This window comes from Pelodiscus sinensis, chromosome 29 (assembly GCF_049634645.1).
Source record: "Pelodiscus sinensis isolate JC-2024 chromosome 29, ASM4963464v1, whole genome shotgun sequence".
NCBI lineage: Eukaryota > Metazoa > Chordata > Testudines > Trionychidae > Pelodiscus > Pelodiscus sinensis.
The window spans coordinates 9,170,944-9,186,710 of NC_134739.1; the positions used below are offsets into that span (position 1 = coordinate 9,170,944).

The 15,767-nt window shown below is 56.7% G+C and overlaps 1 protein-coding gene across 1 annotated transcript in view; it reads left to right on the forward strand.

Annotated features, from left to right (window-relative positions):
- LOC102462477 (signal transducer and activator of transcription 5B) overlaps positions 1 to 15,767 on the forward strand; it is a 52,150-nt gene that overhangs the window by 11,328 nt on the left and 25,055 nt on the right.

Genomic DNA, 15,767 nt, shown 5'->3' on the forward strand with positions numbered 1-15,767 from the left:
GGAGCAAAACTCCTCCCGGGTGCGGCCAGAGAGGGGCCGTCACTGCCCAGAGGCTGAGGTGGGTACGCCTGGCCCTCTCCTGCCTCTCTCCCCAGGGGGCTTTCCTGATGCCTGGCTCAGCACGTCCCTGCTCCCCTCCGTTCCCTCTGCTGCATGTTGCTCCTGAGCCTGAGGAGTTAGCTGCAATTTTGTGCAGCCAAGTGGGGCTCTTGGTGGCTAGAGAAAGTTTCCCAACCCCAGGGGCTTTGGTCGGCAGCCTGAAACTGACATGCTGGGTGCAGGGATGCCTTTAGCCATATAACCTCCGCCTGTTGACAGAACCTGTCTTCAGCTGCTTCTCCCTGCAGCGTTGGGAAACGTCAGGGGGAGGCACGTATGTGAACACAGCTTCCTGGCCGATAGGGGCGAGCTGAGCTGCTGATAAAGCCGAATCCGCCCATCTCGCTGCGCCAGAGAGGGGACGGGAGCGCCTGTTGCTTGCAAAACAAAATATGGTCGTTGGTTCCCCTGCTGCAGACGCTGACGGTCCGGACTCCAGGTTTTCCCTTTTCACAGCAGGCTGGATTGTAGCAGCTCCTTGCTCTGGAATGTCCTAGTCCAGCTGTAACATGGTCACAGCTGGTTCTTTATTTAAACAGCCGGGTGGTAAGTTTTGCAATTGTTGCTTTCGCTCCGGCTTCTTACCTCCTTGCTGTTGTGACAGGGCCCCTGTGGTTTGCGACATGGCTGTGTCTGTGATCAGGTGTGTGTGGGGGGGATTGCTGGTCTCACGAGGCCTCTGTGGGGTTCCCTGCTCCGTGACTGATGTGAAAACCGGGTGCCGTGTGCACTCTCCTGTCTGTCCCCTCCTGGGCACAAACGCGTGCACGTCAGCTTTGCGGGGTTGGGAGCAGATTCCTGCCTGGGGTGTGTTCCAGACCCCTCCCAGGCTGAAAATGGGTGTCCATGGCTCTTGAGTCTCTCCTGGTGGTGGGGGTTTTCCTGAAATGCAGCCAGGGCTGGGCACGGCTTCAGCAGTTCGGTGGGCTTCTCTCCTGCAGTGGTGAGGAGCCCGTTAGTCCCTTGGGCCTTCCGGCCGTGCAGAATGGGGGTGCCTGCTCCCCCAGGGTCCGGTTGCCAGACTTGTGGCACCAGCCCCTTTCACGGGAGTCCTGAGGGCAGAAGCAGCCCACGTTTCTGGTAACTCAAGTGGCCGGGGGGAGGCGCGAGAGGGCGTCAGTCTAATGCCAGAATTCCCCCAGCTTTTTAGGGCTGTCACCATATTGGGAACCAGCCCCCCTTCTCCAGGGCCTGTGCTGTGGCTGTCTCCCCTAGGATGGTGTGGTCCCAGTGCCGCTCCGCCTCAGTCTCTCCAGCTCCCCTCTGTACGGAGCCTGGCATGAGTCCCCACCCCCAGGCCTTCGCAGGCCACCCAGCTCATCACACCAGTGCTGGCTTAGGGCATCGCGTTTTCCCGAGCTGCTCTGCTCAGCCCATTTCTAAGTTTAGTCTCCATTTTTAAAAGCCCAGATCTGCTCTCCAGGGGCTTGTCTGCCTTTACCCCGGTCGGCAGCCGGAGTTGGGCACGGCTGCGCCGTCTCAGTTCGTTTCCCATCAGGCTTCCAAGGAGCTGTCGGTTTTTCCACTTCCACCGAGCCTGCTTGGGTCACACTAACCCGCTCTTCTTCCCCCGTTTGATGGGCCTTGAATCAGCTCTCTCGATTTAGTTTGCCGTGTGGCTGGGTCAGACGCTTGGTGCAACCCTGGCTCTTGGCATGTTGCTCAGCCTGGCTGCGGTCCGGCTAGTCCGTGGAGAGTCATATCTTCCCCAGCCCTCGTCAGAGCTGTAGGGATGTTGCAAGTTCCCCAGTTTCACAGCCAAATTCCCTGTCTGGTTGCATAGCTTCAGAAACGAGATGAATCACAGTGAGACCTGGGTGAAGCTTCGTCTTTGGCATCTGGTGTGTGTCTTTCTGTTGATAAGGCAGCTGGTTTGCCCAGGGCTCAGAGCTGGACATAGCTTGGCTATCGCATGGACCAGAGTTTCTCAGTCATGTCAGGCTGGCGACTCCTTATTCCAATGTTTTTCACAACTCCCCTCCTTGGAGGCTAAAAGAGTGAAAACGGACCCGTGCTAACAACGCTCAGCGCAGTGACCGGGTCTGGGCGTGGGCTTCGGGAAGTAACAGAGAAACCTTGCCCCTGAAAGGTTGTGGAGTGCAGGGGCGGGGAGGTTTTCTTTGCGTTAGTGGTCACAGCTCGCTGGTGGAGAAACCCCGACAGAGAGTAGGGCATCGGTTTCTGGAGTGATTCGGAAAGCCAGGGATATTTGGGGGTGGAGGCTGTAGCTTTAGAGCAGGGCGACTCAACTTTGGAAGCCCTGAGGGCCACAATGATACTCACCGCACATGCTGAGGGCTGCCACTTAAGCGTGGCTGCGTATTCATGCAAATATATATGCAAATAGTTTATTTCACGCTGACGGGCATGAATACAAAGATTAAGGCCAGACTACCTAATATGCAGGCCCCATTTAAGTTAGTTCTGCTGATATTTATAAAATGCAACATGTACCCCATTTCCACCCATACAACAGCACTGTTACTGAGCAATGACAGTCCAGAAATTGAACTACTAAACCGCATCTCAACAGAAGACTGTTATATTGACTCGCTGTTGTGGAGCATGTTCCCAGTGGAGGCCATGTTCAAAGGATTCCATCCACGGGCCGCGTGGTAAGCCCCATGTAATCCGAAACCGCACCGCGGGCCGCATTTTGAGTAGCCCTGCTTTAGGGTGTCCTGGTGAATTCAGACTATTCTTGCTGGCCGGTCTGCTTGCTGAACATTGGCCCCAGTGGATTTCTGTTGTGCGGTTGCTGTTGCGAGCACGAGAGGCTGGAGCGGGGGGACCTGGGGGACATGCAAAAATGAAGACTTCACATTTTTGATCAGGCGAGAGAAAGCGTCAACAGGGCAGGCCTGTGAGCGTGGTGCCAAATCCCAGACGTTGTGCACACAAGGACGCCTTCAGAGCTCCCAGGCCGTCCAAGGAGCCGGTTCCCAGCCCTGGCAGGGCCTCAGGTACATGCCAAAGGTGGCGTGGTGTACAGCCAATAGCGGGGGTGTGGGTGGAACTGGTGTGGGCAACGAAGGAGTCAATTGCGCCTCCTTTGACCCATGGTGGCTGAGCGCCTGCAGGCAGAGCAGGTCTCTGGGGTTTATTGGCAAAGACGTGTCAGCAGGCTGTGATGTGCGGAGGTTCAAGCAAGAAGCAGACCTACTGGTCAGTAGTCTGGAGCGGCTTGAGCACTAACCTCTAACCCAGTGTTTCTTAAACTGTGTTCCATGGCACATCGGTGTGCCACGGAGAACAGAGTTCAAAATGGCCGCCCTTAAAGGGGCAGGTGACCTTTTTTTCTCTCTCTCCTCTTGCAACAAAAAATCTTTGGTGTTCCTCATAAAAAAAACAAAGTATTGTTTGGTGTTCCTTGATATTAAAATGTATAAGAAACACTGCTCTAACCTATTCCTTCCGTGCATGGAATAATTTTGGTGTGCACCGAGGCACGTGCGAATGTGCACCGCCAGTAGAAACAGGAAACCTAGCATCTGCGGGACGGCATTTGAATCTCTCTTGGGTGGCCGTCCAAGCGCCCAGTTTACAGGGCACATTGGCTGCTGATCCATTCCATGCATTGACCTGCTCTTGCTCTGTGAAGGGTTTAAACTCCTTGCAGATGAGGCCGGGTTGGGTTAAGACATAGGGAAGTTAGCTCCACGCTTGGGGTGGCTTTGCAATGCACTGGGCTTGGCGGAAACCTGGCTACTCCCCAGGTCAGAGAAGGTCCCTTCCCCATCTCCCGTTGTTCCTTCCTGGGTCAGGCAAGGATCCTTCCCCACTTCCCCTTTTGGTCTCTGCTTGGAGCAGCTTCCTGTGTTTGCTGCGGTTCACATCTGCCATATGTGCAGAGCAGCCCTGAAAGGCCCAAGTCCTGGCAAGGGTGTGGAGCTGCATTAGGGGTAGTTGCTGATAGACTGAGACTCCTCCCCGGGATTTGGTCAGTGACATTGTAGGACCAAATAATGTTCTTGCTCTAAGACCAGCTCCCGTTTTGCTCTTGCTCTGAGAGGCTGGTCCATGGGTGGAGGTTGGGGTGGGGGTGGATTGGCTGCTTACGAGACTCAAACAGCCAATGGGTTTTTATTTCATTATTTTTTGGGGGGTGGGGCGGCGGCCTCTCCATAAAGTAAAATCTAAAGCGGGGGGCCATTTTGTACGCGCCCGTTCTCCATTGGAAAATGCAGTTTTGTCGAAACCAAAACGTTTTGTGGGAATGTTTCAATTGAAATAAAAACATCCAAATGAAACATTGTGATTTTTATATTAAAGTAGCAATGTTAATCGGATGTGTATATAATACTTCCTACTAGGAATCTATTACACTGTATTTAATATTGTAATACGCGCTGAAAGTAAAAATGGCGAACTGAAAACAAAACATTTCCATAGTTCCAAATCAAAACAATTATTACATTTCGTTTTGCAGAAAAGTTTGTGATTTCCCCTTTTCTTTTCAATCCTGAATGTTTTCCCTCCCAAAATGTCAGAATATCTTCTGGAATAAAAATTGCAGTGCTAGTAAAATCCACAATTCCTCGCCCACCTCCACTTTGAGGAGAGTCCGTCCTTTCCTCCTCTTCCTGATCTAACCACCCCTTTGCTGGATTTCCGGGTAGTTTCTCTCCCCAGGCAGAGTTGGGGGGATCCTAGGGGGTAAGGCCAAAATCCTCTGCAGTAAATTCAGGGCCCAGAAGAGCAGAGAACATACAGAAATCTCAGCTGGGCTCTGTCTGTTTGTGTGAGGCCTTTCCCCTGATTCCTGTCCCTGGATTCCTTTCACTGGGCTGCTCTGTAGCGTCTGACAAGCTGGGTGTTTGCATGCCAGAGTCTGGCCAGAACCAGCTATCCCATGCTGCTGTCAAGGCCCTGCCAGCAGAGGAGAGACGAAAAGCCCTGGTTTGGGTCCCGGGAAGATTCAGAAAGCCGCTTGTGGGCTGGATCGTTCCCCTGGCTGGCTGATCGGCACCTAAGCAAGCTGTTGCTCTATGGAGAGCATGGAACGTGGGATATTTCCCCTTCCGAGTGAGGGAGGAGGCTTCCCTGCCCCTGCTCAGTGGCTGGTGCAAAAAAATATTAACTGGCAAACTTGGGCGCTGGTGCCGGAGCTCAGCGTGGCTTTGCCCGTCTCATGTCCCTGGGAAGTGGACCTGCAGCACAGAGCTCTTGCTTTTTGAATGCCAGCATGGCTGCGACCCCGGCTGCGTGGTCACTCCCTTCGGACAAAGGGAACCCTGCGCGAGGCTGGGCTCTGCAGCCGTGTCCTGTCGTAGGGCTGGCGTGCCTGAGCCGGCCTGGGAGTCAGCAGGGCTGGGTTGATTGCTGGCCCTGCCGCCGGCCCGTTGTGTGGTGCTGGGGAGGTCTCTGTGCCACAGGGACCCCATCGGTGGACTCGCTAGCCCCTCTGTGAGGCGCAAAGCATGGTGGTGTGACCTGGAGAAATGTGGGCGCCGGGATCTGGGCCGACAGACTGGCTTTGCTGTGATCTCACCACTGTGTGTCAGATGCGCACGGGGTGGTGTAGCTGACTTCACTTCTCTGCTCTTCCGTAAAAATACTCAATTTCTAACGTCATAATGTGCCCGATGGAGCTGAGCTGCAGTGTCCGGGAGATGTTGTAGCCCGGGCTTCCGGGGCAGATTTCCTTTGGCGAGTCATTCAGGCCGCATAGAGACACCCGGCTTGCACTGATTTGGCTGAACTGGATTACAATCTAGCGTAGTGATACGGGCACAACACCCACATCTGGCTGTTAATTTTCTGGCTCTGACACACTTAATTTGGCTTAAGAGAGCAACCGTGTAAGCTAACTGGGTGTCAAGTGCACTAAAATCAACGTCCCCAGAAGAGGGTTGCTGGCACCAGTTTCCACACCGATTCAGTGAATCGTGCAACATTGACAAGGGTTTCGGCTTTTTCCCGTCAGGAGTAGAAACTGGGCTTTTAGACGTGTCTGTGCGAATTGTGTTTGGTGGAGGGTGAGGATAAAACACAGTTTGTTCTCTGCCAGAGGCTGGAGCATCCTTCTTAGATGGAAACCCCTCCCGAGACGGAGAGCTGGTTGCTTTTACTGGGGCTGATATTGCTAAGGATCTCGCGTCCCTCGGCCTTGCTGCGTCTGACCTGCAGCTTGGGAGCGTCCGGTGGCTGCCTGGGGGGCTGCACAACCCTGCTGTGGGGGCTGGCCCTTCCCAAGGGGTTGGGCAAAGGTGAAAGCAGGCAGGTGTGACGCCGAACTGGTAAGAGGGGCCAGCTGGGGGCCGGGCTCTGGCTGCCAGGTAGCGGTTCCCCAAGTACTGCCCATGCTGGGCTCTGGGAGCTAGAAGCTGGGCTCCTGCTGCTGCAGGGGAGGTGGAAGTGGCCGGGGCTGCTGCTTCTCTAGGCCAGTGGTCCCAGGATGGGGAGCTGGCGGCAGTGCTCCCTGGGCAGGGGCTGGAAGCCAGGCCGGCTGCCCCAGTGCTTGACTGGCCCTAGTGCTGCAGGTGGAGGTGCGTGCGGGCTCCCAGCTGGGCTCCTGCTGGCAGTGTGGGGCTCCCCCCTGTCCTGCGGGCCCCACGTTGCACCTGAAGCAGCAGGCACCTCCCTGCGGTGGGCAGCCCCTAGGTGGGGGAAGGGAGCGGCAGGGGGGTTCCACCCCCACAGCTCCCATTAGGCCGGGGACTGGAGCAGCATGGGCAGGGTCACCAACCGCGAGCGACAGGGACTGCCCCCTCCCCGCACTCCCCAACCTCCTGCCCTGACTCCCCCACGCTCCTCCTCCCCTGACTCCTGTGCCCCCCTCCCCTGACTCCTGTGCCTCCTTCCCCCCTGACCTGAGTCCTGTGTCCCCCGCCTCTGAGTCCTGTGTCCCCCCCCGCCTCTGAGTCCTGTGTCCCCCCCCGCCCTGACTCCTGTGCCTCCTTCCCCCCTCACCTGAGTCCTGTGTCCCCCGCCTCTGAGTCCTGTGTCCCCCCCCCGCCCTGACTCCTACACTCTCTCCCATGCCTCCCAACCTCCTGCCCTGAATCCCCCCCATGTTCCCTAGCCCTGACTCCCCGCGCTCCCCCATACCTCCCCACCTCCTGCTCTGAGCCGCCCCCCCCCCCCCACCCTCCTGCCCTGAGCTTGTGCATCACAGGGCTTTGTTTGCTGCACCACAAGATCGCTTTTTCAAACCCCCAAAGGAACTGAAGCTGAAGAACAGAGACTCGCATGGCTCGCTTTAACTCTGGCCGTTTGACGTGCCCTGGAAGCGAAAGGCTCCCCTTCAGTTTTCCATTTTTCTCCTTGTGCGGGGCTTGCGATCTGACAGTACCTGTAAGACACGGAGGTTACTTTCACCCCCGGGTGGTGCGCACAACAGGCCTTTTAAAGTAAGCGCTCTTCTGTGTCTGTCGTGGACTGATTGCTACCTGAGCTGGGTGTGTCCGTCTGTCCAGCAGGCCCTGCTTTCTCTCTCTCTCTCTGTGTGTGTGTGTGTGTGTGTGTGTGTGTGTGTGTGTGTGTGTGTGTGTGTGTGTGTGTGTGTGTGTGTGTGTGTGTGTGTGTGTGATGTTTTGCAGACACTGTCTGGTGCCAGGTGTCATGAAGGTGGGAACCCAGCTCCCCACACGCCTGCTGGTGCCCTTCACCCCATACCCACGACCCCCCCAGCGCTCTGACCCTGCCTGTCTCTTCCTCCTGACTTGCAGTCCCCCTGCTGTTCTAGCCTGAGTCCCATTCGGCCCACCCTCCCCCCGGGTGGTCCAGGCCTGAGTTGTGCCCGCCCCTGGATGTGAACCAACTTCCTGAAATGACGTAGACTGAGCTTTCCTGCTCCCCGGTGAGCCCCCGTGTGCCCCTCAGGCCAGGTCGCCAGAGGGGGGAGAGCAATTGCCGTGTGGCCTGGCCACCCGCCGAGCTGCGTGAATGCAGAGGCCTGGCGGCTCACCCCACGTCCCGTGGCAGAGGTGTGGGCTGCTTAAGGCAGCCCTTGTGAGCTCCCTGGCCTTGCGCAGCCCCGCAGCCGAGCAGGGGGCTCATGCTGCTGCTGGCGAGATGAGCTGGGGGTTTGTCATCAGTCTCCCCGGCCCCTTTGCTGTGTCCTGCGGTTACTCTCCAGGCTCTGGCTCTCCAGTACCACTCAGCCCAGCCGGATGCTGAGAGTTCTGCGGCTCCCGCTGGCTCCCAGGGGCCTCGAGGGCACTTGGCACCTGCCCAGAGTCAGAGTCCTCAGTGTGGGTTGCGAGAAGGGCGAGGATTTGGGGAGCCTGACCCTGTTCGTGCCACCTCCTTGTGGGAAGCGGCTGGGCTCGTGGCCTGTCAGCCAGCCTGCACCAGCAGCTGCAAGAGTGGTGGTGTGTGGAGGGAGGGGCAAGGTGTGCGGGGAGTGTACAAGAGGGAGGAGCCAGGTCGGGCGGGGGGAGGAGCCATCGGACGGTGTTGCATGGAAGGCATTTGTGACTGTCAGGATGCAGCCTGCCCCGCCTGGTGGGTATGGACGGCAGCAGCTGAGCATGGCAGCCAAGCCCCCTGCGCCGCACCAGGGTGGGCACCAGCAGGCCACTGGCAAGCGGGGCAGTGCCCCTGGGGTCCTGCTCAAGGCGAGGGTGGATGGACAAGGTGCAAGCTTCTTCCGCTGCCCCTGGAAATGGCTGACTTGCAGGCCTGGGCCGGAAAACAGCACCAGCTTTTTCCCACTTGGTTCTAGCCAGCCTCAACCAGGCTCCAGGCTGGCCCGTGGGTCGAACTCCTGACCTGACCTGCCTGAGCCATTGGCACTGGCCACATGGGACCAGAGCCCCTCACGGGGGCACAGAAAGTGGTCTGGGATGCTGAATCCACTGGGGCCCCCTCGGGCCGACTAGGTCTAGCTTGGCAGCGATGTGGTTGGTCGCTTTGTATGCGCGTGCCGGAGCGTAACAGATGAAACAGAAGCGTGTCTCCAGGCCAAAGCCGGGCTATTCCCCACCCGAAGGCACTGAACCCTGGGACCGATGGCAGCCCTGTCCCGGCATCAGCTCAGGGCTGGGCTGCCGGAGGCGGCTGTGGATGTTGACGCGCTGGCAGCTGGTCGAGGCAGGGCCTTGCTCAGCACTAGCAAAGGCAGAGCCAAAGTGGGGTCCCCTTGGAGCGAGGATGCTCAGCCGAGCTCCGGGTAGGCTGGATTCCCTCCCCTGGCTGTGCCTGTCCAGGGGAGAGTCCGGACCCCTTTTGGGGATCGACTAGAGCAACGGGAGCCCTGAATGTTTTCCTCCACCGTCCAGGCCTGGCATTAGGGTCATGCGCGAGTTTGGGGGTCCCTTTGGAGGGGTCAGCACTCTGTGGGGCCTGGCAGGGTTTATGGTGGCAGCAGGCAGGCTGTAGTCCCCAGAGCAGCTGTGTGGAGTGTCCGGGGGGAGTGGCAGGCAGTGAGTTTTGTACCACGCCGGTGCCGAGCCTTGCTCTGTACCTGGGAGGGTTTTGCTCAGCAAGAGGCTTTCTCCCAGGTGACTGCCTTGTGGAGATTGAGGCCAGGCCTCTGCCCCAGATAAAGATCCCGGTGACCTGGCTCCTCGTTGGATTCAGTGTGTTGGGACGGGGCAGAGAAGAGCGGCCCTGCTAGCTGCAGGAAGGGGGGGGGGCCTCAGCCCTTCCCTGGCTGCAGGGAGGGCCCTGGGGCGCATGGTCTGTTGGGCCCTTCGTGAGAAGGGAAGTGACTGGACGGGAGGAGCTGGCAGAGGCGAGGAGTTCCTGTCCCCGCCAGAGCGGCTTCCTGCCAGCTGTGAGCATCCCCTGGGCTGTGGCAGAGCCTGCAGGCAGCTGAGTCCCTGCTTCGTGGGCTCCAGCTGGGTCAAATCCGTCGCCCCCCCCCCCAACCCTCCTCCCCCGCAGCAAGGGTAATTGGGCCGCGAGGCCGTTATTAAAGCGCTGCCAAGGCCTGTCTAATCTGCGTCTGGGTTTATCCCCCGCGGGGGCGCTGGCGTTAGTAGCAGAGATTAGGCTCCCCAGGGCTTGCTAAGCCGTCCGTCCCCGTCCTCCCGGCTGGATTACTGAGAGCTGCTCCTGCCCCGGGGCTCTGGGCACGGCCGCGATAGCCCCCGGCCAAGCCCCCGGCTCTGCTCCCTGGGGAGGGCTGCGAGGGCGTTGGCAGGAGTGAGAGGCTGCGCTGCATTCCTTCCGGAGAGGCCTGGTGCTGGGGTGAGGGGCAGCATCACACCTGGGGGGCCCTTCTTTGGGCCCTGGCGGCCAGTGCCCAGGGGAGCTGCCTGCTGCCACTGCAGGGCTCTTGGCGGCCAGGGGAGGGGGAGCCGGTGCGGTGTGTGACTGCCCCTTGGTCCCAGCCTGTGGGGCCTTCAGAGCCCAGTGCAGTTAGTTCATTGTGCTCATAGGACAGTTTCCTGCAGTGCCTCCTGCGGCCAGGCAGCAGCTGGGCGGGGGCCCGGGCTGGCCCCTCCTGTGTAAGGCTGCTGGGCTGGAGTTCTGGGCAATAGCTGGGAAGGATGCTAGGCCTGCCGAGAGCACAGCCAACAGCCCAGCCTTCCCCACCGCCCCCGTCCCCCGAACAGCTGCTCTGAGATGCCCCTGCCAGGGGCTCAGGGCAGCCCCCAGGGCGCTGCTCAGTGCCCCTCCAAAGGAATGAACCCAGTGCCCACACGCCAGCCAGTTCCTCTGCACCAGGGCAGGGCATGGGCCGAGCAAGGCGCCGGCGGGGGGCCTGGGGCTCTGCTGTTCTGTGGACTCCTCCCACCCTGTGCCTCCCAAAGCAGCAGCGAAAGCGACCCGACCCCTGCGGCGCAGACAGTGGCTGCTTGGCACGAGCGTCCCAGCCATGTGCAATGCCCGGGGAGGTGACGGGAACAGCTCCCGGCTCCCACCTGCAAAGGGGGCGGACGGCCCTCACCAGGCCCCTCTCTGCAGTGGGGCAGCCATAGGCCCCCACGCCACCCGTTTCACCTGTCCAGCTTCGGGGTAGGGGAGCGGGTGTGGCTGGTTCCTGCAGGTTGTCCCTGTGGAGCTGGCATGCCGGGGCTCCTTGGGTCGAGAGAGTGGACGCCGAGGGTTGGGAAGATCCCGGGCACTCCCTGGGTTGGGCTCCTCAGCGTTCACACTGAAACACTGGCTGGTCTTCTCCCTGGGAGAGCCTAAGTGCCATCGGGTGGGGGCAGCCCGCTGGGCGTGGCAGCAGGTTCCTGCTGCTTTGTCAAGAAGATGCCCTGGGCCTCTGAGGAGCATGTTTGAGCCCTGCCCTGGGATGAACGCGCCCTTTGTCTCGTGCTGTAAAACTGAGCTCCAGGCTGGGAGCCGGGGCTCTCCTCTTGGCTCTACTACCAAGCTCACCATGTGCCCTAGGACAAGTCTCGGTCCCTCTCTCCTTGGGCCTCGTTTTCCTAGGTCAAGTAGTTTAAGCAGCCTGGTAGTTAAGCCGCTGTGATCTACCCCTCCCTCCGTCACTGCACTGCGGAGCTGCCAGGACAGGCAGTTTGGAGGAACGTGCCGGTGCAGATGAGATTGCCAAGTACCCAGGTGCCACCTGGGAAACACAGTGGCCAAGCTCTCTCGTTCAGGGAATGACTGTTTCTGTTTGGCTTCCGGTTTGTTTGTGAGGAGGCTGCGGAGGGTGGCCGGCTCCTGCGATTGTATGGCATGCCTTGCAGTACTTGGAGTGTTTCTCAAAGACCCATCTCTCTTATGTGAGTCCGTAAGAATCTCTGCTTACCGTCGTCTGTGGCTGCTGTTTTATCTGACTCCTCCTTGGGGTTGCAAAGAGAAGCCTGAAAATCCTCCAGCGTAACCCAACGGCAAAGCAGAGCAAAGAACCCCAACATTACTGTGCACGCTTTTTGCAGCTAATCTTGTATTTTGGCCTGGCTCCTGCTTTCCACCTGCTTGACATTGGTGAATGTGATTACGTGCCTGGTGCTCACGAGCCGCTCTGGAAGAAGGAGAGGTTTCCACTCCTATGTGAGGCAAACCTAGATTTGCAGTCATAGAAGAGACCTCAAGGGGTCCTCTAGCTGCCCCCTGCACAGAGGCAGGGTTGAGAAAACTTAGCCCTCTCCCATCAGTGTGTATGTGCGTGTGCAGTGCTGTTTGGGGGTTGCTCGGGGAGGTAATGGGTTAATCCCTTGCTTTGGGGTGACCATTGCTGGGCAGTTGGATTTCCAGGCCAAGAAATGGCTCCTACATCTTTTTATAATCATAGCATCAGACTAGTCCTGCATCACCCCCATCAGAAGCTCTTTGCGAGGATTCACAGCTTATTCTCCTCTTCTTTCTCCTGCCATTTGGATTCTCTCCACAGTCAGCCTACATGAGATGTTATTCCCTAAGGGGTGTTATTCCCTAAGAGCTAGTATTAACTCCACTTTGGAAGCAGATTAAGGTGATCTGGAATAAAAGCAAACACACAAAGAGCTAATCAGGAACGATTGAGCCCTTTTAAGTCACACCGTGCCTGGCTCCAGATTGACTTTCATATGCAGACCAGCCCTCGGTGAGATATTGGTGAGATTTGGGCAGTGTTGTTTTATGCTGCCAAAGAATGAAAATAAAAGAAATGGCAGGAACCTTGAGAAGTCAAGTCCAGTCCTCTGCATTCATGGCAGGACCAAGTGCCATCTAGACCACGGCTCCTGAACTGTGTAAGCCCCGGGGGCCACAGTGATACTCACAGCACATGCTGGGGGCCACAACTTTAGTATGGTTGCATATACATGCAAATATATGCAAATAGTTTCTTTCACACTGACGGGCATGAATACAAAGATTAGGGCAAGACTACACAACACACAGGCCCCGTTTAAGTCACTTCTGCTGATATTCATAAAATGCAGTATGTATCCAATTTCCACCCATAGGACAGCACGTTTAATGAGCAATGACAGTCCAGCAATTGAATTACTGAAACGCATCGCAACCGAAGACCATTCTATTGACTACTTTTTTGTTTTGGCTTCACAACAGTCCAGGAATTTGACTATTAAAACACATATCAACCCAAATCGCACCGCGGGCCACAAACAAATGGGCTGCGTGTTGAGTAGCCCTGATCTAGACCATCCGTGGCAGATGTGTGACTAACCGGTTCTTAAATATCTCCAGTGATGGAGATTCTACAACCTCCCTAGACAATTTATTCCGGTGCTTCACCACCTGGAGAGTTAGGATGTTTCTTCCTAATGTCCAACCTAAGCCTCCCTTGCTGCAGTTTAAATCCATTGCTTCTTGTTCTGTCATCAGAGGTTAAGGAGAATAATTTTTCTCCCTCCTCCTTATAACACCCTTTTAGGTACTTGAAAGCTGTGATGTCCCCTCTCAGTCTTCTTTTCTGTAGACTAAGCAATCCCACTTCTTTCAGTCGTCCCTCATGTTTTCTAGACCTTTATTTGTTTTTATCGCTCTTCTCTGGGCCGTCTCCGATTTCTCCATATCTTTTCTGACTTGTGGTGCTCAGAACTGGACACAATATTCCAGCTGAAGTCTAATCAGCACAGAGTAGAGCGGAAGAATGACTGCTCGTGTCTTGCTCACAACACTCCTGCTAATACATCCTAGAAGGACGTTTGGTTTTTTTGCAGCAGCGTCACATAGTTGACTCATATTTAGCTTGTTGTCCACTATGACTCCCTAGATTCCAGTCCTCAGTACTCCTTCCTAGGCGGCCATTTCCCATTTTGTATACGTGCAACTGATTGTTCCTTCCTAAGGCCAAGTCTACACTGGCAAATACTGCGCAGTGAATCAGCTCCCAGCGCTGTCACTCCCGAGGTGTCCACACTGGCAAGGCACTTAGTGCGAACTATCTCTGCAGTTGCTGTGTGTGACGGTGTGTCGGGGACCCCCCCGACCCTGCACCCCGTCCACAGCCAGATGTGTCTCCGCCAGCCTGTAGAATATGGAGCGTTTATTGCTTCTCAGAGATACAGCACAGCATAGGCGCAATGTGGACATAGGAGTCAGGGGCAGGCAGCCCCTTGGGGCAGGGGTCCACAGGCCCCTGAACCCCCCACCACTCGGCTTAGTCTGTTCTCTTCATGTTTGCCCAGCCAAGACTGCCCAGCGCCCAGGTCCTGCCCCCCAGCCAGGTTGCGTCGTCTCCTCCCTTCCTCTGTCCCTCCCTCTGGGGAGAGCCTTCTTAACTGCTCAGTCTGGGGCTAGGTGTCTGGGCCAATACACGTGTGGTGTATCAGTGGGACTCACACAGCACCGCACAGCCAGGTGGGGACACCGGGTTACAAAGCAGACAGGCTCCCACTGCGTCACACTGCACCCTAGGTAAACCACCTCAATGAGAAGTGTAGAGCTTTCTGTGCTCTAGATACAGCGCTGGGGGGCCAACGTGGACACTTGACTTGTTTGTTACATTGTGACTGGCCTCCAGAGATGGCCCATAATCCCTCAAGTCCTCTCCCTCGGTCTACCCTGCAGGCTTGTGCAGATTCCCTTTGAGAGCTTTGTTTGGCCCAGCCTGCAGACGGGGCTGATTTTCTCTGGGGCACAGAACAAAGCAGCCGGATGGAATGTTTGTGCTGTTGAGCACAGAGGCAGGTGTGTCTGTGTGCGTGTGTAGAGAGAGATTGCTGGGCAAAGAGCTGGGAAAGGAGGCTGAGATGTTGCGGGTTTCTTCCTCCCCCGCCTCAGAAGGGGCACTTTCTTGCCACTGTCTGAACTTATAAGACATCATGCTGACATCCCCCAAAACACACTGTCTCTCCCCGCACCCTTCACACACACACACACACACACACACACACACACACACACACACACACACACACACTCCCTGTCACACTCTCCTCCCGATTTCAGTTGAAAAGCAGCTGTTAATGTAGCAGGATGACCATGGAACAGTGAGATTGGGAAACCTGCATCATGTGACGCTGCCTGCCCCATGCTGCATTGCAGATCCTTCCCAAAGCACCCTGTGGCCTATTGCCCAGTGGGACAGTTCCCACAATGCACTGCTCTCCGTGGCATTGCAGAAGCTGCTAATGTGGACATGCTCTACCGTCACAAGCAGCAGAGTGGACACAGAACAGCTGTTTCCCTGCAGGGCTCTGTGAGCAGTGCTGTAACTACCCGCAGTTTACATCTGACAGTGTAGACGTGGCCTAAGCGGAGCACTTTGCCTTTGTCTTTAATGCATTTCATCCTGTTTACCTCCGATCATTTCTCTGGTTTGTCTAGATTATTTTGCTCTATAACCCTATCCTCCACAGCACTTGCAACCCCTCCCAGCGTGGTGTCATCTGCAAACTTTACAAGGGCACTCTCTATGTCGGGGTGGGAAGCCTAAGGCCTGGGGGCCAGATGCAGCCCCTAGCTTGCCTGGATCAGGCCCCTGAGGCTCAAAGCTCCCTCCCTGCATTGGAGAGCCCCCCTTCCCTCCTGCCATCCCCCTGTGGGACTGGAGAATACAAAATCTACTAGCCTGAGCCCCTCCAAGGCTCTGGTGCGTGAGGGGAATGCGGGGAGGGTCTTTCTTCTCAGTCAGGGGCCACGTCGGAGAGGGATTTAGGGTTTTCTGGGTTTGGGGCTTTTGTTTGTTTGTTTGTTTTTGCTTCTCACTTGGGTGTGGTAAAAATCCCAACTGATTTTTACCCCCAACCCAAAAAAAGTTTCCCTGCTCTATTCCATTATCTAACTCAATGATGAAGATATTGAACAGAACTGGTACCAAAACTGATTCCTGCAGAACCCTACTTATTATGCCCTTCCAGTATGGCTGT